Source organism: Mus musculus, chromosome X, assembly GCF_000001635.26.
Source record: "Mus musculus strain C57BL/6J chromosome X, GRCm38.p6 C57BL/6J".
Lineage (NCBI taxonomy): Eukaryota > Metazoa > Chordata > Mammalia > Rodentia > Muridae > Mus > Mus musculus.
Genome location: NC_000086.7, coordinates 38,166,164 through 38,181,823, shown reverse-complemented (window position 1 = coordinate 38,181,823; position 15,660 = coordinate 38,166,164). Strand labels below are relative to the sequence as shown.

The 15,660-nt window shown below is 43.3% G+C and overlaps 1 pseudogene; it reads right to left on the bottom strand.

The window, feature by feature from the left end:
* On the bottom strand, positions 1-1,215 carry Zfp36l1-ps (zinc finger protein 36, C3H type-like 1, pseudogene; annotated as a pseudogene).

The following is a 15,660-nucleotide window of genomic DNA, read 5'->3' as shown; positions in this document are numbered from 1 at the left end:
GGTTTCAAGCCAGAAGGTACCGACAAATTGACTTGTCCTTATGTGGGGGGAGGGTAACATACCAAGGTTCTGGGAAAGGGGCTGAGCTTAAATGTATCAATGTGGGGTTTGAGGGAAAGTTAGGGGGTGGGGAGGTGAAGGAGGCGGGGGGGGGGACAGAAGGCGGGGGGTGGGTCCCTCCCTACCCCTACCCTGGCTTAGTCATCTGAGATGGAGAGTCTGCTGAAAATGGGCAGGCGTCTTGAGTTGTCCAAGGTAGGGGAGTCTGAGCCACTGTGGCTGGAGCTGGAGCTGCTCAGATAGCCCTCACGGTCTGAGAGAGAATCCTGAGGGCTTGTGGGGGGGGGGGGGAGTCAAACATGTGAGGGGATTCAGACATGGGCCAGAAGAGGAAAGTGGTGGGGGAGCCTCCCCCAGACAGCCCCATGCTAGGAGCAAAGAGGCTCACCAGCTCCTGGCTGGAAAAGGCGAAGGGGTTATTGGTGCCATCGGGCAGAGTAGGTGAGCCCAAGAGATCATTGGCGCTCAGGATAGGGGTTGGGATGATGGATATGGGGCTGTCCAGCATCCCCGTGGCAGCGGCGGTGGCAGCGGCACTGGGAAACCCAGCAAAGCTAAAGCTATGCTGGAGGCTGGACGGTCAGCGGAAAAGTCCCGGCCCCCACCAGGGCTCGTCGCTCCTCGGCGTTATGAATGAAGTGGCAGCGGGGCCATACGGGCAAAAGCAGATGGTGTGGAAGGTGCGGCACAGCTCCATCTTGTACTTGGGGTGGCGGGTCAGGCTGCGGAGCTTGTGGATGCCATGCGCGAACTAGCACTTGTCCCCGTACTTACAGGCACCGTTTTCTTCGAAGGGATGGCACAGCTCCGTCTTGTAGCGGCTGGAGTTGACCTGGCTGCTCCCAGGCTGCTTCTGGGTGGGCAGCAGCCACTCGCCCCCTTTGGAGAAAGAGCGGTCTCGAAAGCGGCTGTCACGTGAGCTCAGGGCCGGGGCGGCTCACCCTTAAGGCTGCTGAGAAGCTGGTTCTGATGAAACTTGGAGCTGGGCAGAGTGACGGACTGCCTGCGAGGGAAGCCCCTGCTAGCAGGGGTGCCCACTGCCTTCCTGTCCAGCAGGCAGCCCCCAGCGCTGGGAGTGCTGTAGTTGAGTATCTTGTTACCCTTGCATAAAACTTCGCTCAAGTCGAAAATGGTGGCAGACACGAGGGTGGTGGTGAAGAATAAAAATTTTTACTGAACTCTTATTCACCCCAGAGCCTAGACCCCTCCCATCTAGAGGTTGTTCTCGGAACACTCCTAAACTTTTCACCCCAGAACGTATCCCTAAACTCCTCACCCTACCCTCCCTACCCTCCCAACTGAAAACTGTTCCAAGAACATTTTTAAGATAAAAAACCTTCAAAATGACAAAATGAACCGAGTACATTGCCAGATGAAGGACATGATGACCCCTTAGTTATGTAGAATCCTTTGGCAGAACCCCTTGTCCCTTGGCAGAACTCCCTAGTGATGTAAACTTGTGCTTCCCTGCCCAACTCTCCCCCCTTGAGTTTTCCTATATAAGCCTGTGAACAGCTCTGGCTAAGGGTCGATTCTCCTCTACACCACTAGGTGCCACTGGGTGTATGAGTTTCGACCCCAGAGCTCTGGTTGTCTTTGTGCTTTCATGTCGCTGCTGCTTTATTAAATCTTACCTTCTACATTTTATATATGGTCTCAGTGTCTTCTTGGGTCCGCGGCTGTCCCGGGACTTAAGTGCCTGAGTGGGGATCTCCCCTCGGGGGTCTTTCAGTGGTCATCGTGGGCGTTCGCACCGGGCAAGGACTAGGATCTGGTATGTCGTGAAGGTCCCAGTGCGGGGAAGGCGCAGCCTCCTGCTCTCCGGTCAGGAGTCCCACACGCCTGTTCCCGGCGCTCCTCGCCTTTCTGACTCTCGCCCTAGTAGAAGCTCTTAAAGAGAAAACAAATAAATCTCTTAAAGAAATATAGGAAAACACAACCAAACAGGAGAAGGAATTAAATAGTGGTCCAAGACCTTAAAGTGGAAGTAGAAACAATAAAGAAAACACAAATAGAGGCAACCCTGGAAATGGAAAACTTAGGAAAGAGGTCAGGAGCTACAGATGCAAGCATCAACAACAGAATACAAGAAATAGAAGAAAAAAAACTCAAGTGTAGAAGATACCTTAAAAGATAATTGACACAACAGTCAGAGAAAATTCAGATCATAAAAAACTCCTAACCTGAACCATCCAGTAAATCTAGGACACAATGAAAAGACCAAACTAAAGAATAATGGAAATAGAAGAGAGCAAAGACTCCCAGGTTAAAGGACCAGAAAACATTTTCAGCAAACTCATAGAAGAAAACTTCCTTAACCTAAAGAAAGAGATGGCCACAAAGGTAAAAGAAGCCTATGGAATACCAAAGAGATTGGACCAGAAAAGAAATCCTCTCACCACATAATAAAACACTAAATGCACAGAACAAAGAAAGAATATTGAAAGCTGTAAAGGAAAAAGACCAAGTAACATATAAAGGCAGCCCGATCAGAATTACACCAGAGACTAGGAAAGCTAGAAGATCTTGGACAGATGTCATGCAGACTGTAAGAGAACACAAATGCCAGCCCAGTCTACTATACCTAGCAAAACTCTCATCATAGATGGAGAAACCAAAATATTCCACGACGAAACCGAATTTAAACAACATCTATCTACCAACCCAACCTTACAGGGGATTCTAGAAGGAAAACTCCAACACAAGGAGGGTGCCTACACAAAAACAAAAACAGAAACAAAACAAACAAACAAACAAACAAACAAACAAAAAACCCAAGAAATTAACCATCTCATAACAAAACCAAAAGGTTCTTGTTTGCGTATATAGTCTGTTAGCTTTTGTCTCTTTATTGGGAAATTGAGTCCGTTGATATTAGAGATATTAAAGATGGATGACTATAAGTTCCTGTTATGTTTGTTGTTATAGGTGGCAGCCCGGGGTCAGATGGCTTTACTGCAGAATTCTACCAGACTTTCAAAGAAGAGCTAATATCACTATTTCTCAAACTATTCCACAAAATAGCAGAAGGAACACTACCTAATTCATTCTATGAAGCCACAGTTATGCTGATACCTAAACCACACAAAGACCCAACAAAGAAAGAGAAATTCAGATCAATTTCACTATGAATATCAGTGCAAAAATAATAAAATTCTAGTAACCAAATCCGAGAACACATCAAAATGATCATTCACCATGATCAAGTAGGCTTCATCCTGGGAATGCAAGGTTGGTTCAATATATGAAAATACATTAACATAATCCACTATATAAACAAATTCAAAGAAAATAATCACATGATCATCTCATTAGCTGCTGAAAAAGCATTTGACAAATTCAACACCCCTTCATGTTAAAAGTCTTTGAATGATCAGGAATTCAAGGCCCATACCTAAACATAATAAAAGTAATATACAGCAAAACAGTAGCCAACATCAAAATAAATGGAGAGATACTTGAAGCGATCCCAGAAAAATCAGGGACAAGACAAGGCTGCCCATTCTCCCTGTATCTATTCAATATAGTACTCAAAATTCTAGCTAGAGCAATAAGACAACAAAAGGAGATCAAGGGGATACAAATTGGCAAAGCAGAAGTCAAGGTATCCCTATTTGCAGAAGATATGATAGTATACATAAGGGATACCAAAAATTCTACCAGAGAACTTCTACAGCTGATAAACAACTTCAGCAAAATGGTTGGATATAAAATTAACTCAAACAAATCAGTAGCTTTCCTTTATACAAATGATAAATGGGCTGAGAAAGAAATTAGGGAAACAACACCCTTCACAATAGTCACAAATAATATAAAATATCTTGGGGTAATTCTAACTAAACAAGTGAAAGATCTGTATGACAATAACTTCAAGTCTCTCAAGAAAGAAATCAAAGAAGACCTCAGAAAATTGAGAGATCTCCCATGCTCATAGATTGGTAGGATTAACATAGTAAAAATGCAATCTACAGATTCAACGCAATTCCCATCAAAATTCCAACACAATTCTTCATAGATATGGAAAGAGCAATTCTCAATTTCATATGGAAAACCAAAAAACCCAGGACAGCAAAAACAATTCTTAACAATAAAGGAACTTCTGGGAGAATCACCATCCTGACCTCAAGCAATAGTGATTAAAAAAATACTGCATGGTATTGGTACAGAGACAGACAGGTAGATCAGTGGAATAGAATTGATGATCCAGAAAAATAAAACTACACATCTATGCACACTCAATCTTTGACAAAGAAGCCAAAAAATGAAATGAAAAAAGAAAGCATTTTCAATAAATGATGCTGATCTAACTGGAAGAGTGTATGTAGAAAAATGAAAATAGATCCATTTGTCACCTTGCACAAAACTCAAGTCCAAGTGAATCAAGGACCTCAATATAAAATCAGATACACTGAATCTAATAGAAGAGAAATTGGGAAGGAGCCTTGAACTCATTTACTCAGGGGAAATTTCCTAAGCAGAACTCTAATGGCTCAGGCTCTAAGGTCAAGAATTGATAAATGGGACCTCATGAAACTGGAAAGCTTCTGTAAGGTAAAGGACATACTCGGTAAGACAAATCGGCAACCTTCAATAGGACAAATTGGCTACTTACCTACAGACTGGGAAAAAAAAATCTTCACTAACTCCGTATTTGATAGAGGGCTAATATTCAAAATATATAAAGAACTCACAAAGCTAACCTCCAAAACCAACCAACCAAACAAACAAACAAACAAACAAAACCCCCAAACAAACAGAGGAAACTCAAAGGCTGAGAAACACTTAAAGAAATGTTCAAAGTCCTTAGTGATCAGGCAAATGCAAATCAAAACAATCCTGAGATTGTTACACCAATGGCTAAGATGGTTTACAAAATAGCTTACAGAAGGGCTAAGATCAAAAGCTCAGGTGACAGCAGATGCTGGCGAGGATATGGAGAAAGAGGAACACTCCTCTATTGTTGGTGGAATTGCAAGCTTATACAACCACTCTGGAAATCAGTCTGGTGGTTCCTCAGAAAATTGTAAACAGTCTTACCTGAAGATCCAGCTATACCACTCTTGGGTATATACCCAAAAGATGCCCCACCATACCTAACAAGGACTTGTGCTCCACTATGTTCATATAAGTCTTATTTGTAATAGCCAGAAGCTTGCAACAACCCAGATGTTCCTCAACGGAAGAATGGAATCAGAAAAATGTGGTTCATTTACACAATGGAATACTATTCAGCTATTAAGAATGAGGACAGCATGAGTTTTGCAGGTAAATGGATGGGACTAGAAAATATCATCCTGAGTGAGGTGACTCAGACCCAAAAGGACATGTACTCACTAATAAGAGAATATTAGCCAAAAAATTACAAAATACCCAGGATACAATCCACAGAACTCATGAAGGTTAACAAGCCGAAGGGCCCAAGTTAGGATGCTTCAGTCCCACTTGGGAGGGAGAAGAAAGCAATCCCCGGGGTGTGTGTGTGTGGGAGACAGAGGGAGGGAAGGATCTGGGTGGGAGAGGAGAGGGAGAGGGGAAAGGGGAACATGATCAGGTATGGGGGTGGACAGGAGAGAAGCCCTGAGGGCCAGCAGAAAGAATGGAAACAGGCAACCTCAGGGGGTGGGAGGTGGGGGGAGCCTCTAGAATGTACCAGAGACCTGGGAGGTGAGAGACTCTCAGGACTCAAAGGGAGGGACCTTCGATGAAATGCCGTACAGTGGGGAGAGAGAACTTGTAGAGTCCACCTCCAGCAGAAAGACAGGGCATCAAGTGGAGGGATGGGGTTGCCATCCCATAGTCAAAAACTGTGACCCAGAATTTAAAAGAACTGCAGGGACAAAAATGGAGAAGAGACTGAGGGAAAGGAGGTCCAGTGACCAGCCCAACTTGGGATCCATCTCAAGGGAGACTCCAAGGCCTGACACTAAACAGACAGGAGCCTAGCATGGATGCCCTCTGAGAGGCCCAACAAGCAGCTGAAAGAGTCAGATGCAGACATTTAAACCCAACCAATGGACCCCAGTGGTTAAATTAAGGAAAGTCTGAAAGAAGCTGAGGAGAAGGGTGACCCTGTTGGAGGACCAGCAGGCTCAACTAATCTGGACCCCCGAGATCTCTCAGACACTGGACCACCAACCAGGCAGCATACACCAGCTGGTAGGAGGCCCCCAACACATATACAGCAGAGGACTGCCTGGTCTGGCCTCAGTGAGAGAAGATGCAACTAGAGAGACTTGATTGAGGCCTGGGGGAGGAGCAATGGGATGAGGAACTGTGGGAGGGCGGGGATAGCAACTGGACTGTAAAAAAAATTAAAGTGAAATATATATATATATATATATATATATATATATATATATATGTGTGTGTGTGTGTGTGTGTGTGTGTGTGTGTGTGTGTGTGTGTGTGTGTGTGTGTGAGTTTTGAATTGAAGACCTTCTAGTATTGAAATAAAACTTTTTAACTAAAAAAATATTCCATAAAGAGACTGGGAACTTTTTTGACCTTGGCTGAGAGAACTGTTATCTTTCTTCAGACTGCTTTAACCTTGCTAGAGTAAACTAAAAGGAGGGGCTGGATTTTAAGAGGCAGTGATTAACCTTTTTAATGTTGTAAACCTTTAAAAAATTTAAATTAAAAATTCTTTAATTTTTATTCCTTGTAACATTACAGTAATATATCTGATGTAATGAAAAAAAAAAGACAAAGACAAAAGCTTCCCTTTTTGAGTACCAGGCCATCTTAAATCCTTGAGATACTTCTAGGGGCTGGTATTGCTCTTTGAGAACTATCAATTGAATAGCAGAAATCCATTCTTTAATAAACTTGACTAAAGCATTAATTATACAGGGTCCAAAATCAGGGCCCGTATCAGAAGAATGAGTGAACCAGTCAAACCCAAGACAAGGGTGGTCAACCAACGGGACCAGTTAAAAAAGACTCACACCAGCCCCGGGACTGTTCTCTTTCTCATTTCCTGTCATTTATTTTTTTTTAAGCTGAGCCATATTTTCTTCGACTACTTCCAAGCAATTGCCATAAACACAGCATTCTTTTTCCAAGAGCTACACATAAGCCACTCTGATGAAAAAATTATAATTGCAAGATTCTTTTATTTTGCAAAACTACTTTAGCCAGAGAGGAGAGGGAGTTTTGTAGATCATTAATAGATTCTTCAATTTCTCTTACATCATTATCTATTGCAATGCGTAAAGTTCTGTAGTTTTAAATCTTGCAATATTAGTGCTGAAGCTCCCATGCCAGCTGCTCCAGCTACTCCTATATCAGGCAGGGTGGATAACACTACAGCAGTTACAGCAACCCTTTTAAGCTGGGGAGTCTAATTGATTGAAAATGGTTTCCCCTGTATAGTAAGTTATTTGGGGAACTAACTATGCCAGGACACAGAAGTAAGACGATATATTTAGAACTAGGGTGTGCATGCTAGGCTGAGTCTTGATGCACAAGTCCATCAAGCATCCTCTGGAGGCAATAGGTACCCATATTCTATATTGGCAGGAGTTATAATGGAATTGCAGAGGGATGAATGTTCTGAGGGTGTCTGATTTCCATTACAAAGGCCTTCTGTTGTTGACTATAGAGTCAGCTTACCTCTTTCTGATTGCTGCCATCTATACTGAGTACTATCTGTGGTCTGTGAATAGTTTCCAGGGATAGCTATTCCATATTAGTAGAGGGGTGGGCATTTAAGCATAATCAATAGTCTTGTGTCAAATCTGGACAGGAGGAGTTAAGAGTCTGGAAAGAAGCTTCCAACAATTGCAATCTAGGCAGTGGAGTGAGATTTTGTTGGGGTAGGAAGCTAGTGAAGTTAGGGACTCTCAGTGTAGGGGTGGGGATAGGCAGAGACAAGGGCCAGGGCTCTGGCATTGCCAGGACTTTATTAGGACCAATGGGTACCCCTGGAACCTAACAACTTGTCAGGCAGAGAACAGAATATTTCCAATGGTTACCTCTGTAATCTGTCCAGTATAAGCACCTCCTTTTATCAACAAAACCTGTATCCCATCCTGTGGCCTGTTCCCCTCTTTCTGTGAAGCTGAGTGTCAGGGGTTTGCAAGGTGAGTATGGGTAAGTATGGTAACCTGGGAGTTCTCCATTTCTAACTAGCTTGATGAAATCATATTTTAATGAGTGTTTCCAGGAGATGGAGCCTGTGCTTTCACAACCCCAGTGTGTGTGCAGTCCTAGCGTGACTCTCCTCCACAGCATCCCTGGAAGGCTTGATGCTCTGGGCATACATAAAAATATTGTCCTTGAAGTTATTTTTTCCCAAAGGGGTCTAACTGGTGATATATTAAATCTTCTAGGTCAAAGTGTAAGTCTGGGAACCAAGTCCCTATAGGAATAGAGAGGCTGACCTGATGAACAAATATACCTTGGCTAGTAATCATCCAAGTGAGATTGGGAGTCTGATGGGGACTGGCGGAGATGGTTGTAAGATGCAGGCATCAAATGGGCAGCATTAGGAACGTTGAAGTTGCAGCTTTAGCAGAATGATGGGATTTAGTGTTGCCTTCCATCACTCTGGCGACTGGTCTTCTGGCAGTTGCTCTTGGTTTGATGTGGGAGTGCTGGATCCAAGTGTGGATCACATCTACCTTCAAAGCTGTTGGCGTGATCAGAATCATAGTGTGATGTCCTTTTCAGTGAGGTTCTAGCTTTTTGTGGTTATGCCTCTTAATCCAGACTTTGACACCTGGTTCAAAGCAATGGGAGTTAGAGGGAAGAGCAGAGTTATAAACCTGACAGATGGCATGCCAGAGTTGCATATGGACTTCCATGGAAAGTTATTGGGGATTTCAAGGGTTTATGTTGGTCATATTCAGTAGAATGTCAGGCTGGAGGTTAGGCAGCAGGTTTCCCCCTGCTGCGAATCTCCCATATAGGATCTCAAAGGAGGTAGGTCCCAAGGTATAAGGGGTATTCTTGGCTTTATACAAGGCATAAGGTAGGAGAGACACCCAGTTACCACAAATTTTAGGGTTAATTTGGTCAAGGCCTTCTTCAGGGTCTGATTCATCTTCTCTACTTGCCCTGAACTCTGGGGTCTGTCTGTATGCACAATGCAATCTTCATTTGGTGTCCAGAACCTGTGCTAGAGATTGAGTTACCTGAGAGATGGATGCTGGCTGGTACATTGTCAGACCCAAGCACGGTAGGCAAGCCATACTTGTATGTAATGCCATTCAGAAGCTTTTTTGCCACTATGTTGTCAGTCCCCTTCTTTGTTGGATAGGCTTCTAGACACCCTTAAAAGGTATCTATAAAAACTAACAGATATTTATATCCATATATGCCTAGTTTTATTTTTATGTAGTCTATTTTCTTATTGGCTTCTGGCTGTTGGCCTCTGATCTTGGTTCCTGAAGTTTTTGGATTGGTGCCAGAGGGGTTCATGGCCTGACAGGTAGGACAGTTTGAGATTACATGGTCTACTAATTGTCCCATGTCAAATATTTTGTATCTTGCCTCTTGGAGCAGTTCCTTTATTTTCCAGTGGGCCAAAAGTGTTGCCTGATGAATCTGGTAGGTAAGGTTTTTTAGCAAACCACTTAGGTAAGATGGTGCAGCCCTCTGCCATCCATCTGTGTGTAGCCATCCATTCTTCTTATGAATCCCTGGACATTTGGCCTGTTCCTGTTTGTCCTCTGTAGTATATTTGGGGGTGTCTGGGAGTGCTGGGGGGTGGTAAGGCTACCAGGACGTTAGTGGTGAATGTTTGAGCAACCTTCCATGTGGCTTTATCACCTAGTCTGTTTCCTTGAGCTATTTTTAATGTTTCTTTTTGATACCCAGGGCAATAAATTATGGCCACATAACACTTCTAGCAAAGCAAATATTCCTTTCTTATTTTGAAGGTCTTTCCTTTAGGAGTCAATACTACTTTTTCTTGATATATGGACCCATGTACATGAGCCAGTGCAAAAACATATCTGCTGTCAGTATAAATATTGGCTATGGTCCCCTCTGCCAACTTTAAAGCCTGAGTTAGCGCTGTCAACTCAGCCTTTGAGCTGATGTTCCTGATGGCAGTGCAGTTGGTCAAACAACAGAGTTCAAGTCCACCACCGCCACCCCACATACCTGGTTCCATTCTGGATGAATCTGCTCTCATCTGTGAAGTAGATATACTCTGCATCTGGCCAGAGGCTGTCAGTCAGATCCAATCTAATATTTTCGACATGTCCCAAGATTGTGGAGCAGCCATGCTATACATCTGAGGACAGGTCAGGTAGTAGAGTAGCGAGGGTTAGGACAGATGATACAAGGATTCAGGAGCAAGGCTTGGTAATACACTAGTGGAGCATTAGATAACCATTGGCTCGGTGGGTTCTTGAGGGTCTATACAATATTGTAGGGAGTAGTGATATCTCCTGGCTCATGGTTATCAGTGTTCTTTACCAGCAATGCAGTGGATTGATCCAGAGACAAGATGGCCATTCTTGGGCCACCAGGTCTAGCTTCTTAAATAAATAGGCCACTGCTCTTTCATGGGCCTAAAGTTTTGGATAAGCACTCCTTTTGTTATCACCTTTTCCTCATCTTCATACAGGTGGAATGGTTTGTGACTGTTCAGGAGGGCCAGAGCTGGTGCCTCCAGCAAGGCTTTAAAAAATATTAAAAGCCATGCCCATTTCACGGGTCCCTTTTAGTTTGTCTTCCTGTCACCTTGTAGCCTCATATAATGGCTGGTTGTTTCAGTAAATCCTGGTAGTGAGAGTCTACAAAACCAGGCAGATCCCCCAAATTCTCATACTTGCCTTCAAGTAGATGTGACTGGGATGCTAAGGATGGTCTGTTTTGGGGGCATCTGACAACATGCAATGGTGCCCCCTTTTATGGTTGCCCAGGGCTCATGGAGGGAGGTTGAGCCACGGCACCCTTACTCATCTAGTTACGAATCCTTGTGCCCTTTCTCTGACTTTTCTTAGGGTATTCACACTTCCAGTGGTAATTTTCTTTGAAGTAGACACATTGGTCCCTCTCTAATTGGCCCTTCTTGAATGGAGGATGGGCTTCCCTTTTAGTGGGAAGTGGCTTACCTCTGCTTTTCCTGTAAGATAGATCTTTCAGGTTTCTTTCATTGGGATGGCCGTAGCTTGTGGTAGCAAGTAGCACTTTTGTCAGTCCTCTAGTTTGTCAATCCTCTGGGGCCTCCTGGTTGTTGTAAGTTTTCTCAGCTATGGCTACCAACTCAGTTAACTGCTTACAAACAACAACAACAACCACCCTATCCAGGCACTGAAGTTTCCAGTGGATATCAGGAGCAGCTTGATTAATGAAAATCGTGCCCATTGCTGACTGGTTTTTCTCTGGCTTCTGGGTTAAAGGGTAAGTTCTATAGGTTTCAAAAGTTTTTCTAGATATTCTTTGGGGCTCTCATTCTTTCCCTGAATCACCTGGCTTACCTTAGATAAATTTGTGGGCTGTCTAGTGGCTTCTCAGATGGACTCCCCCAATCAAAATCTAGTGGCAGACCTCCTTACATCCATCAGTGTTATAATCTGAGTCAGGTTGAGCCATGGGAAAGCTTCATCAATAGCAGCCTGGGCTTGGATGGGTTGCCCATTTGCACGTGGAACAAATATCAATATCCCATGATATATTCTCTCTCTCTCTCTCTTTCTTTCTCTCAGAAGAGGAAGAGGAAAGGGAAGAGGAAGAGGAAGAGGACCTGGAGTAGTTGCTGAAAGTCATCCCAGGTAGGTTGGTGAGTGAGCATGGTTGAATCTAAAAGACCTATAACAGCTGAGGGTCTTTCTGAAAACAATTTTTTTTTTTGCTACTTTCAATTATAAAGGTCATTACTGGCAAATGGTACATAGGCCATAAATGGTCTTCCCTGAGAATCTGAGGGTCCTGTAGCCCAGAGGGATAAAGCTGTAGTAGAGTCGGCCCTTTAGGCAGTACTGGCCAGAGTATGGTGTGGACTCCAAGCAGAATCAAGGGAATCAGGGGCTGTTCCTCCCTTTGCCTGTGCCACCTGGGCAGGGCAATGGCAATTAAAGCAGAGACGTGAGGTGGAGGATAGAAATCCTCCTCAGAGGCAGAAGGAGGGAGCAAGGTGGGGAGTGCAAGGCTGACCCTCCTTTAGAGGAAGGAGGATTGGGAGTAGCACAGCCGGTAACAAAAAGGGCTTCAGTCAAGCAGGAAGCTTCTTAAACAGGCATTGCCATGAGGTGATATATGGGACTTGGTTCAGGTGGCCCTTCTTGGCCTCATAAAAGCCTTCACTTTGTAGATTGTGGGGAGATAAAAAGTTCCCTCCTCAGTCTACCCTACTTTATAAGTGGGCCGTTCATTTCTGCAAGAGATGGTTAGTTTGCTGGGACGAAGAACCAGACCTGAGTCTTTCATGACTCAGCAGAGGTCCATGAAATGACTCAGAGCCAAACCCAGTGTGGGTACTCTGTGCCTGTCCCATCTTAGGGATCTAAAAAGCTCATGCACAGGGGTAAAAACCACAGACAAAACATACATGGATGGACAAACCATAAATAAAGCACACACGACAGATGCAGAACTACATTCCTGGGAAAGCAAAACCAAAAAGAAAAGGATGTCTCAGGTGAACATGGAAGGCCCAGAGACCCACAGACAATTTAGAAACCACATGAGAACCAGCAAGTTCTCTGAGATGGGGTTCGGGAGTATCCTCTGTAGTCCCAGGCTGGGTGACAGAATACATGTCTGCTCTGTCCTTCACAGCTTCCAGATTGAACTTGGAACAAGGAAACATAGAAGCAAAAACTGACAAAACAAGAAACAGACATGGGAGGCCAGGACTTACCAATTAGAAATGAAATGAAAACAAAACAAAACCCAAAAAGAACAAACAAACAAACAAAAAACACCCACCACTACCACCACCACCACCAACAAAACAACCAAACAAGCAAACAAAAACAAACCACTCCACTATTTCTGTCAGGGGATTCCAATGAATTCCTGACAATCCCCCAAATGTAAGGGTCCATGATTCAACAAAGAATGATACACCAGACTCAAATACTATGCAAAGGCAAAGAGTGTTTATTCTGCAGAAATTACCAGCATGTAGGGACCTCCATCAAACTGGAGATCCTGAGTGAGCTTGCAGGCTTACATTTAAAACCTGTTTGGGGAATTCCAGGGAGGAATGGGTGATCTCTTCCTGTTGTATCAAAGCAGAAACTTAGGCCTAGTCCTTAAATTACCAGTTTGGAGCCCCTGGCTTGGGCCTCTCATTGCTCTCTCATGTTGTTGTTTGAGATAGGGCATCTCCATGTAACTCACGCACATTGAATATGTTTTCAAGGGTAGTCTCCAACTCTTGATCATGCTGCCTTTGCCTCAGTAGTGCTGGGATTACAGGCATGTCTCATTATGCCTAGCAGTGAGCGTACATTTGTCACTAGACAGAGCTCCTGAATGCATACTTTTCAGTAGCAGTACATTTTCAACCACTGTGTGTCACACCTGGCTCATTTGAGATGGTACGAAGTTGTACAAATAAAACCTCCTTGTAGATTTGTGATCAAGGACTTAAGTTGGAAAGAAAAACAACACTGCTCTGAGACAAGATAATTGTGTGCTAAATGTCAGATAAAACTATCTTGAGACTTGTTTTGTTTGTATTTGCAATCTTAACCTTGAAGAATACGAGATGAACATTTTTCTGTGGTGAGAGTGAACCCTAGAGTAGAAAAGTAGATGGGGGAGGAGAAGGAATATAGTTGTAATTATTGTTCTATAAGTATTTATGTGTAATCAGATAAAATCTTAAGTGCCCTATGTGATAAAATATTAAAAACAAAACAGGCATTGAGTGACAGGGTGAGATTCACATGCATGTGTTCATATTTCTGTGCTCCATACAGATGCTATAACCTCTCACCTATTCTTATTTTTTTTAATATATATATGTGAAGGTGAGTTGTTCAAACTCAGGCTTCTTCAAATATATGAACAATAAAATTCTATTTTGCTATCTTGATAACATAACTTATGTTTTTCCAGACTGTCATTCTCACCTGGCTAATCACGCCTTTAATCCCAGCACTTGGGAGGCAGAGGCAGGCGGATTTCTGAGTTCAAGGCTAACCAGAGTGAGTTCCAGGACAGCCAGGGCTACACAGAGAAACCCTGTCTCGAAAAAAACAAAAACAAAAACAAAACCAACCAAACACAAAAACAAACAAACAAAAACAAAAAAGAAAGAAAAAGGAAAAAAAGGTTGTAGTTTGCATTTACACTAAATTTTTATTAAAAGTTTTAAGTGTAGGGGCTGGAGAAATGGGTCAAATGTTGATAGTGCTTGCTGATCTTCCAGAGGACCTTAATTCAGTTCCTAGCACCCATGTCAGGTGGCTCACAATCACCGCCCGGCTGAATTTGGAGTTCTTGAGAAATGGGGACTTTCTTCAAAGAACCTTACGGATTAAATTATGTCCCACATTACCAAATTTGTATGTTGAATATCTAGTTCACCTCATGAGTATGTGGGGATAGGACCTCAAAGAAGGAAATGAAGGTTAAATGACGTCATGAAGGTGAGCCCTAGTCTAATAGAGCTGCTGTTGTCTTAAGGAGAAGAAGCCACAGTGGAGATATTTTTCTTTCTGTGCACAGAAGAAAGGCTTTGCACAGATACACGATGAAGACAGCCATTTACAAGCCAAGGAAAGGACATGGATTGAGATCCAATCCATAATGGTATTTTGATCTTGTACATATGATTTCCAGAATGGTGAAAAATAAATTTCTAGGTAAGCTACCTTACCTGTAGTATTTTGTAACAGCAGCTCTGCTCGACTAATACATATCTGGATGAGAGTAAGCCGTCTACAAGTGTATTTCTAAAGTATGTTAGAAATTTTATTAAATATGGAATGTATTGCCAAAAATTTATTTAAAATATTAAAACAAGACCACCCATGCCAGAAGTGTGGCCACATGGAGGCAGTGTTCTCCCAGTCACACAGTGCCTGAGCTGAGGACTCCATGCTGTACTATGTAGTATGTATGCACTGTCCCACACTGCAGCCACCGCTGGACTGAGTGACCATTCCTTCCACCACCTGTAATAAATGCCAGTTGCTACAAAAAATATTAAAACAAAATTTTGTACCGGTGCTGGTGAGATGGCTTCATAGGTAAAGGCACTTGCTACTAAGACTGATGAGCTAAGTTTGATTTCTAGCTCACATGGTGGAAGGAGAGGACTGAATCTTAGAGTTTTTCTTTGTTCACACATGTAAGATCAAGTACATACCCCATACTCCCGCACACATTTTCATATACATATAATGCATATATTTTAAGCCAAATATATTCCTTAACACTGCCCTTTATCTACCCTTTCTCACAATTTGTACCTTTTATTGCCACAGAGAACTTCACTTCTGTTTTCATTTTATACATACATGCGGGAAGCAGGCCAAGATGTTGACTGCCTTGCCGAGCATGCGCGGTGAGGCTGCATGCGTGGGCTGCCTCCCAGGCTTGACTGTTCCTCGTGATCCGAACCTGTCAGCCTATTGGTGACTGACCTGAGCTCGTGCCTGGAGCATGTGTGAATTCTGATTGGATGAGGTG